Source organism: Colobus angolensis, unplaced genomic scaffold (assembly GCF_000951035.1).
Source record: "Colobus angolensis palliatus isolate OR3802 unplaced genomic scaffold, Cang.pa_1.0 Scaffold405, whole genome shotgun sequence".
NCBI classification, from domain to species: Eukaryota; Metazoa; Chordata; class Mammalia; order Primates; family Cercopithecidae; genus Colobus; species Colobus angolensis.
In genome coordinates this window covers 366,123-375,071 of record NW_012117433.1, presented here as the reverse complement: position 1 = coordinate 375,071, position 8,949 = coordinate 366,123, and positions in this window count along the sequence as shown.

The following is an 8,949-nucleotide window of genomic DNA, read 5'->3' as shown; positions in this document are numbered from 1 at the left end:
AAAATTATTGTAGCTTTGGATAATTTAATATATAAGTCAAATACTTGAGATGGCATAATTCGATTTTAGGTCAGTAATTTCGAGTGAGTAATATCAAGATATCACGATTATGTTGCAAAATTAAAATGAGGAAATTGAGAGGATTTCTCAGGCTTCTGTGAGTCATTGCCTGGGTTGTATTAATAGTTTCATTGTGCTAGGCGCGGTGGCTCACGCCTGTAATCCCAGCACTTCTGGAGGCCGAGGCGGGCAGATCACCTGAGGTCAGAAATTCAAGACCAGCCTGATCAACGTGGTGAAACCCCGTTTCTACTAAAAATACAAAAATTAGCCGGGTATGGTGGCAGGCGCCCGTAATCCCAGCTACTCAGGAGGCTGAGGCAGGAGAATCGCTTGAACCCGGGAGGCGGAGGTTGCAGTGAGCCGAGATTGCGCCATTGTACTCCAGCCTGGGCGACAAGAAGGAAACTTCGTTTCCAAAGCAAAACAAAACAAAACAACAAAAAACGTTTCATTGTTTCACCTCCACATAGCTCTGGCTGCATTTTCAGTAATGGCCACCAGAGGGCAGGAAAAACCAATCTATAAAGTACACAAGGGTTTCACCAACTTTGAAGTACTACCTTAGAAGGAAAGTTGTCCGCTAATATGTAGGAACTATTTTTAATTATACCATTATTTTTCCTCAATTTTATTTATAAATTAATGAATTCATCTTGAATTGATTAAATCAATCGAATTAAATCAACTCACAAAATATTTCCAAAGCTCAAGTACATCCTAATCAACTTGATTTACAATTTGTGAATTTTCTCTGAATCAATCTACATACAATCAACAATAATATAATTATTTAGAAAATGAGGCTGGTAAAAATATGTTGGCTTTACATTTTTTGCCTGTGCAAGTAAATATAAAAATGCCTTTTTTCACATTGCTTCCATTTATAAACTGTTTTTAAAAATCATAAATTAAGACATGTATATTGCAAAAATCTCACAACATCCAGCATTTTAAAAATTGTCTTATGCCTTACTGCTCCCTCCCATAGGTAATCACTGTTACATTTCTCATTTACTGCAAAATTCTCTATGCATATGGAGCACACAGATGGATAGATAGCTGGGGTGTGTATGTGTATATGAATGTGTATATGTCTGTGGGGGGGAGTGTGTCTATGTGGGCGTTTGTATGTGTGTCTATTTGTGTTTATTTATGTCTCTCTGTGTGTGTATGCATATTACATATGTGTATGCATGTGTGTATACAGTATATGTGTATGTGTCTGTATACTTGTGTCTGTGTATTTGTGTGTGAGTACATCTGTGCGTATGTGTATGTGCCTGTGTATTTGTATGGATGTGTGTATTTGCATGTGTATGTTTGTATATGTATGCATATGTGTATGTGTGTATGTACAGTATATTATGTGTTTGAATGCGTGTGTCATATTTACCAAATTCCACGTTGTATTAATCTGTTCTCACACTGCTATAAACAACTACCTGACACCGGGTCATTTATGAAGAAAAGAGGTTTAATTGACTCACAGTCCTGCATGGGTGGGGAGGCCTCAGGAAACTTACAACCTTGGCAGAGGGGGAAGGGGAGTTCGGCCCTTTTTACATGGCGGATCAGGAGAGAGAGAGGGAAGTGGGTACTGCCACACACTTTTAAACCATCAGATCTCATGAGAACTCACTGTCACGAGAACAGCAAGGGGGAATCTGTCTCCATGATGCAATCACCTTCCACCTGGTCCCTCTTCCAACATTGGGAATTACAAGTCAACATGAAATTTGGGTGGGGACATAGAGCCAAACCGTATCACACATCTTGCTTTTACACTGAGTGTGGGACCTTGGACACTTTCCCTATCAGCATGTGTGTCTGTACCACATGGATTTCAGTAGTGGCAGAATATTCCCTTCTATAGATTCTACAACTCATCCAATCAGTCTTCATTCCTTATTTAAGGCAAAACAAATTCCAATATAAAAACTTAAGGGTGGGCATGGTGGCTCAGGCCTGTAATCCCAACTCAGGAGGTTGCGGCAGGAGAATGGTGTGAACCCAGGAGGCAGAGCTTGCAGTGAGCCGAGATCGCGCCACTGCACTCCAGCCTGGGAGACAGAGCAGGACTCTGTCTCAAACAAACAAACAAAAAAACTAAATTCATATTAAAAATCATTGTTGTTTCCTTCCAGTGGACTGAATTCCAACCTTAATTCCAGGTTGGTGAAGAAGCCAGTTGGATCGCCAATCACTGCTGAAGGCGGATGGCCCCTGCTCTTGTCTCCCGGTTATCAGGCTCTGGCTGCTTCTAGGTCAGAGGAACAGGGCATCCTCCTTCAGGCTGTGAGTCGTCCCTCTGGGTCCCTCACACCAAGGGATGAAGCAGCAGCCATTCCGCCAGAGAGTAGTCACTCACCCACCCTTGTGTCCAGGAGAGGAATTGCAGGTTCTACCCTCAGACCCTTCTTTCCAAAGCTCCTTCTCTTCACCCTGTATCCAAGGCACTTGGCCTGAAGACCCTGTGTCTTCCAGAAGCTTCTGCTGCCTTCCCTGCCTAGATCCCTCAGACAAGGAGCTGTAAGGCCCAGCTCCAGCAGGAAATGAAGGAAGAGGGAAGAAGGAGAAGCAGAGAGAGGAGAGATGCATAAATTAATACCTCCAGAAGCAACCTTTACAGACGCATTGTTTGTTTCTATTTTTCTCTGTGTCACACAGTGCTGTAATGCAGAGGAACTGCGGCTTTGAAGGGTACGTGCCTGCACAGTCTGAGATTGACAAGTTGCTGTTCCCTGTGTGTCCCCATCGATGATATGCAAGACCCTTTCCTTTCACATTCTCATGTGTACACAACGGGGCTTTAACATTTACTAATATATATACCACCTTCTTGTCATCTAGAGTTTCAATTCTTTCATTATAAGGAATGTGGTACATTGTTCATTTCTTTACATCTTTACCATTTATATTATTCTCCTAAATTCTTGCCCAAGACATTTGAAGTATCCTAAAACAAGAATGCATAACTGGATAGTTCAAACTAAGATTTTATGAAGAGATGTAAATTGTTTACAGAAAGGACGAATATATTCTAGAAATCTGAGATTGAATTATTGCAAATTTGACTATGAGCTATAAAAGCTGACATATAGTATCAACAATATTATCTAATATCAGATGTCATCCCATAAATGAATGCTTTCATATTATTACAAACAAAAAATTTAGAATGAAAAGCTACAGGAAATTATCTTATAGTTCTAAAATATGGGCTACCTTTCCAACTTAAAAAAAAACAAAAGCACAGTGGTAGTAAAGTAGAGAGGAGAAGGGGAGTTTTCCATACTGAAGAATACCTGCAATGAAGTCCTGGGCACATTTTTTAAAATTACAAAACTAAAACAATAAAGGCATCTAATATATAATTCAGTGTGGGAAAATAAAAACAAATTGCTAGTTTAACTTACCAATACTATGAGCAATTTAAAATTGTTAGATTCCACTAAATAATTGTTAAATGAGATAAGCCAGGTAAATAATGTCCTAGCACAATACCTGAAGTATGGTATTCTCAATAAATTTCAGTTATTGTCATTTTAATAGTTACAATTATTTTCAAAAGTTGTTTAATCTTTTTTTCTTCCAATCCATGTTAATTCTAACTGATTCAGCTTAAAAGGAATCTACTTCAAGATTGAATCTGAACAAGAAATGGGATCCCCTGGTAGTGATGTTTGAGAGAGCTGGGATTACTCTCCTTAAGGCCTCTGTTTAACTAAAATTTTATTGGAAGTGGATAACATGTGGCGGTTGGTCGTAATCAATCACTGATAAACATAAATCTGCAAAGAATTCACTTGAGGGGTAGATGAGTGTCTTCCACCCCATTCAAGGTTGCCATTTTCCACAAAGTTCAGGCACTGGAGTGAAATGACACAATAATACTATATTAAATCAACACATTGGTAATGTGATGGCAACACCTGTAGCCATTTCAGATACAGGCAGATGCTCCCATTTATTAAAGCCACATGGAAAGGATACAGCAGGAAATATGAAGCAAGAGGGAAGAAGGAGAAGCAGAGAGAGGAGAGATGCATAAATTAATACCTCCAGAAGCAACCTTTACAGACGCATTGTTTGTTTCTATTTTTCTCTGTGCCACACAGTGCTGTAATGCAGAGGAACTGCGGCTTTGAAGGGTACGTGCCTGCACAGTCTGAGACTGACAAGTTGCTGTCCCCCATGTGTCCCCACCGATGAGAACCACATTTATGGTATTTGTGGTTGCTTAGACAGTCTTTATTTCCATCGTGAGACAAAGATAAGGCAGACATTTCAGGTGAAAGTCTAACAACAGTTAAGCTGTGGTAGAAGACAGAATAGTTGGCTTTGGTCAACTTCAGTGAAAAAGAGCTCCTTATGATATCATAATCTTGTCCTCAGAAACTTGTGGACTATTATTTGTGGCTGTCTTTTTAGCCTTTACTTTAGCAACTTACCGGTTGCTTTCTGTGTATGTGGGGCCAGTTTATGTGAGATTTGAAGAAGGAATTTTCCTTTATTGGGAATGTCTAATAAGCATTTACAAGCAGAATTTCCTCCTGATTTTTCTTCTCTGCACTCTGAATAGTGGAAAGTGTTTTGAGGGTCTTCTGACAGTACACCACAGTGATTTTTATTTTTCTGTCATAATCCATTTATGACTAAAAAAATGATGCTTTTTTTTTTTTTTTTTGAGATGGAGTCTCACTCTGTCACCCAGGCAGGAGTACAGTGGCCTGATCTCAGCTCACTGCAACCTCCACCTCCCAGGTTCAAGCAATTCTCCTGCCTCAGCCTCCTAAGTAGCTGGGATTACAGGTGTGTGCCCCCATGCCTGGCTAATTTTTGTATTTTTAGTAGATACAAGGTTTCACCATTTTGGTCAGGCTGGTCGCAAACTCCTGACGCTGTGATCCACCCACCTCGGCCTCCCAAAGTGCTGGGATTACAGGCATGAGCCACCGCACCTGGCCACATGACGCTTTTTTTTTGGTTGCTCACATGACAAGCTATTATTTTTGTGTCACTTTAAACAGAACTTAAGATAGAGACTTCATACATTCCTTCTTGAGCTCCCTTCCACTACAGCAGCTGAATTTTGTCCAGATTCTGTAAACTAGTATTGCTGCCTGAGTGGCCATGGGATTTCCTTTGAGCTGAATTTGGCCGTTTTAGCTTCTTATCAGACAAAACAGTATACTTGGAGTCCTGGTGAATAACCAAACAAATGGAATTCCTTGTTCACAAAGATCTAGCACAGTGGTTCGGTGCAGAGGTCCATGCTTCCCCACTTGATCTTGTCGTCACTGGCTCAGCCAAATGCAATTTCTCAAAGGTCATAAATCTCACATACTCTTTGCGGAGTCTTTCCTCTTTTTGTACATTTATAATCGCTGGCCTCTAAGTAGTCTATTCACTTCTAAAGCTGTTGACTTGGCAAGACAACAGCTGTGTCATTCACACAAGCAAATCTGCTCTTGGAGGATAAAAAGAGGTTTATTTTGGCTTAGATGATTCTGATTGGTCATCTTCATTGAAACCTTGGCAGAAGATAGGTCCCTGGGCTATCAGGGAGAGAAGTCAAGTAAACCTCTAGTGCCAGGAATGGTGTTTGTAAAGATCCGGCATGAAGTGACACATTTCATCGTTGGGCTTCTTACTGGCTTCAACCCAAACAGAATCACTTAGTGCTATTCCGTGGGTTAATGATGTTATTAGAATAAATGACTCAAAGCAACAACTGAAAGGCTGAGTGCTTTGTTGTGGGGTGTGCAAAAATTCAATTCTATCAAAACAGGCTTGGCAGAGCTGCCACCAGCGGGATGGGGCTTAGCTTTTGTTAGCTGCTTCTTTCATGCTTCATGGGCAGCTGGCATTTCTGTCACTGGTTCCTACTCTTTCAACCCTAGTGGACCCTACATTTTCTCCCCTGAGTGTGCTTATCTTTCCAGATGCGAAAAACCCAAAAGGTGTGCTATTGTTTCCGCACTTCTCCCTGTCCTCATCTCTAAACATCATATGTGTGCAGACAAATCACACTTGTTGCTCTGTTGTCTCAAAGGGTTTAGCCCTGAGTTTGCTGAGGTGATTATGAAGGTTGTGTGAAGCTGTGTCAAACATTGAGAGACACACACACAGGCTGTAGCAGATGTGTGTTATTCTCTCAATGCATGCACTGATGATGGGGATTTAGAATGAGCCGCTGTGCAAAGGATGCTCCAGAGAGACTATTCCCTGTGTATGATCATTCAGTGTAAGATAGCCAATAAAGCAACTGGATGCAGAAATGCCTATATCTAACCCTAAAATACTCACTCCCTCCCAGAGTTCACTTCCCGCATCCTTGAGAACAGGCCATCCATGGAGCCACCAAAATGCACTTTTTTTTTTTTTTTTCTTGAGACGGAGTCTCGCTCTGCCGCCCAGGCTGGAGTTTAGTGGCTGGATCTCAGCTCACTGCAAGCTCCGCCTCCTGGGTTTACGCCATTCTCCTGCCTCCGCCTCCCCAGTAGCTGGGACTACAGGCGCCCGCCACCTCGCCCGGCTAGTTTTTGTATTTTTAGTAGAGACGGGGTTTCACCGTGTTAGCCAGGATGGTCTCGATCTCCTGACCTCGTGATCCGCCCGTCTCGGCCTCCCAAAGTGCTGGGATTACAGGCTTGAGCCACCGCGCCCGGCCCTTGAGCCACCACGCCCGGCCTGCACTTTTAAAAAGTGTATTCACGCTACACTTCATCTTCATGCTCCTTTTCCCCTTGACAATGTGTTATATGTTGAGAATCTTTAAACAAAACTCCTCAACCACCAAATAATTATTTCTCCCTATTTCTATTCATTAGTACTTCTTATCTTGAAGGCTGATTTCAATGATCATTTATCCCTCACAACTTCATACAATTTCTTCCTTTTAGAATTCCACTGAATATCATTTATATTTATTCCATGCTACTTTTTTATTCTAGTTTATGTTATTACTCGTGAACTTTCCTAATCTCCTCTCCCAAATACACAAACCCTTCAGCTACTTCCATGGGAGGCTCTCTGATCTATTACTCTTCACATCCCCAGCCATGGGATATGCAGGAGACACTAATAGATCTAGTATATCACACAGGAAGTAGATCACTAGGACAACAATTACAAACAGCAAATCCCAGTATCCACTAAAGACAGTGACAAGGGTAAAAAGACAATAGCTGAGAAGGAGGTAATAAGTATTCATGAAGAAGAATTTCTTAAGCCTCAGCATCTTAGCAGCTATAGCAGAATGCCATAACAAAGACAAAAATATTTCGAGTGTGAAGTTACACCATAACATACGAATGCATCTGTCAATGAGGCCATTAGAAATCTTCCAGACCAAAGGTCCCAAACACCCACCATAACTTTCTGATTTAATAGGGCACATGTGGGGAAACTGTACTGTTCAAAAGCACTCCTATCAGGAAAAGGCAAAAAAAGTCCCCTCACCATTCCTTCTCAACACTGCACTGGACATCCTAATATAATAAGACAAAAAAGGAACTAAAAGGTATACAGGCTGGGTGCAGTGGCTCACGCCTGTAATCCCAGCACTTTGGGAAGACGAGGACGGTGGATGACAAGGTCAGGAGTTTGAGACCAGCCTGACCAGCAAGGTGAAACCCCGTCTCTACTAAAAACATAAAAATTAGCCAGGCATGGTGGTGCATGCCTGTAATCCCAGCTACTCAGGAAGCTGAGGCAGGAGAATCGCTTGAACCCAGGAGGCAGAGGTTGCAGTGAGCCGAGATCCCACTACTGCACTCCAGTCTGGGTGACAGAATGAGACTCTGTCTCAAAAAAGAAGAAAAAAAAAGTATACAGTTTGGGAAGAAAAAAAATAAACTGTCTTTGTTTACAGGTGACATTATTGCCTATCTTAATTCCCAAAGAATTGACAAAATGCTTCTGAAACCACTAAACAATTATAGCAAGGTTGCAGAAGACCAGATTAATATACAAAAGTCAATTCAACAAGTGGTATTTGAAACTAGAAAGCACAGTACCATTTACATTAGCAGCCCCCAAAATGAAATACTTATGTATAAATCTAAGAAAATATTTATGAGTCCTATATAGGAAAACTACAAAACTCTGACGAAAGATGTATAAATAATAAATAAATAAATAAAGTGATATTCCATGTTCATGAAAACAAGGACTCAATATTGTCAAGACATCAGCTGTCCCCAAATTGATCTAAACATTCAATGTAATCCCATCAAAATTTTACTAAATTATTTTGTGGATATTTTGTGGACAAACTGAATCTACAGTTCATATGAAGAAGCAAAAGACCCAGAATAGACAACTCAATACTGAAGGAAAAGAACAAAGTCAGAGGACTCACACTACTTGACCTCAAGACTTACAAGAAATCTGCTACAGTAATCAAGACAGTGTGGCATTTATGAAACAGGCAAATGGATCAATGCAACAAAATAGCACAGAAATAGACCACCACAAATACAGTAAGCTGATGTTTGACAAAGGGGCAAAGGCAATACCCTGGAGAACAGGCAGTCTTTTCAACAAATGATGTTGGACATCCACATGCAGAAAAATAAATCCAGACACATATCTCACACTTTTCATTAAAATTAACTCAATGTGCATCAAAGGCCGAAATGTAAAATACAACACTAAAAAACTTATAGGAAATAAGAGAAAATCTAGATGATCTTGGTTTAGTGATCTATTTATTTATTTTTATTTTTTATAGTGATTACTGTGTTTCAGGATATTCTAATTTGCTAATTTTTATTTTATTTTTTTCTGTCTAGTCTCTGATTTTTTAATTTTAATTTTTATTTCAATTGTTTTGGGGCGACAAGCGGTGTTTGGTTGCATGGAAAAGTTATCTAGTGGTGA